Below are 755 nucleotides of genomic sequence, written 5' to 3'. Positions count from 1 at the left end.
GTAGCGAAAAATATGTAAGTAGCAAAGTTGTAGGGCTTAATAAAATGTACCTAATGATGGCTAAAAATTTGACTTTGGGTGGAGGACGAAGGTCATAGGAAGGTCAAATTGAATTTTATAAATTGGACCTCCACTTTTTATTACATATTCTTGTAGCTTATTTCAAGGGCTTTCCAAAAACCTATAATAAAGTATTTTTTTATTAGGCATATTTAGAGTTATGAGGCTTGAAAGGATTTTGGTCTTTAACTGTTTCTGTTTCGTAAAAACGTATCACGTCTTCTGGAATATGGATCTCTATATTAGATCATACGAAGAAGTAATTGATCTACACATTCAATGCTGCATATCCTAATCGCAATTTTATTTCTAAATCCAATGTTCAGAAAACGTGATATGTTTTTACGAAACAGAAACAGTTAAAGACCAAAATCCTTTCAAGCCTCATAACTCTAAATATGCCTAATAAAAAAATACTTTATTATAGGTTTTTGGAAAGCCCTTGAAATAAGCTACAAGAATATGTAATAAAAAGTGGGGGTCCAATTTAAAAAATTCAATTTGACCTTCCTATGAACTTCGTCCTCCACCCAAAGTCAAATTTTTAGCCATCATTAGGTACATTTTATTAAGCCCTACAACTTTGCTACTTACATATTTTTCGCTACAGTTGATCCTTTTCGAGATATTTAATTGTTTCCGGACTTTTTGCCAACCCTATATATATGTACATATATATATATATATATATATAT

The 755-nt window shown here is 30.7% G+C and overlaps 2 protein-coding genes across 8 annotated transcripts in view; one reads left to right on the top strand and one right to left on the bottom strand.

The window, feature by feature from the left end:
• Positions 1-755, bottom strand: part of LOC116852449 (uncharacterized protein C1orf112 homolog) — a 202,655-nt gene that overhangs the window by 171,052 nt on the left and 30,848 nt on the right. The gene's annotated exons all lie outside the window — the stretch shown is intronic.
• The window catches only part of LOC116852451 (E3 ubiquitin-protein ligase LRSAM1-like), an 18,983-nt gene that overhangs the window by 9,467 nt on the left and 8,761 nt on the right, over positions 1-755 (top strand). The window lies entirely within an intron of this gene.

This window comes from Odontomachus brunneus, unplaced genomic scaffold, assembly GCF_010583005.1.
Source record: "Odontomachus brunneus isolate Ranch 3 - 2012 unplaced genomic scaffold, Obru_v1 Obru_scaffold_225, whole genome shotgun sequence".
NCBI classification, from domain to species: Eukaryota; Metazoa; Arthropoda; class Insecta; order Hymenoptera; family Formicidae; genus Odontomachus; species Odontomachus brunneus.
Note: the sequence above shows the minus strand (reverse complement) of the source record. Positions and strands in the feature narration are given on the sequence as shown.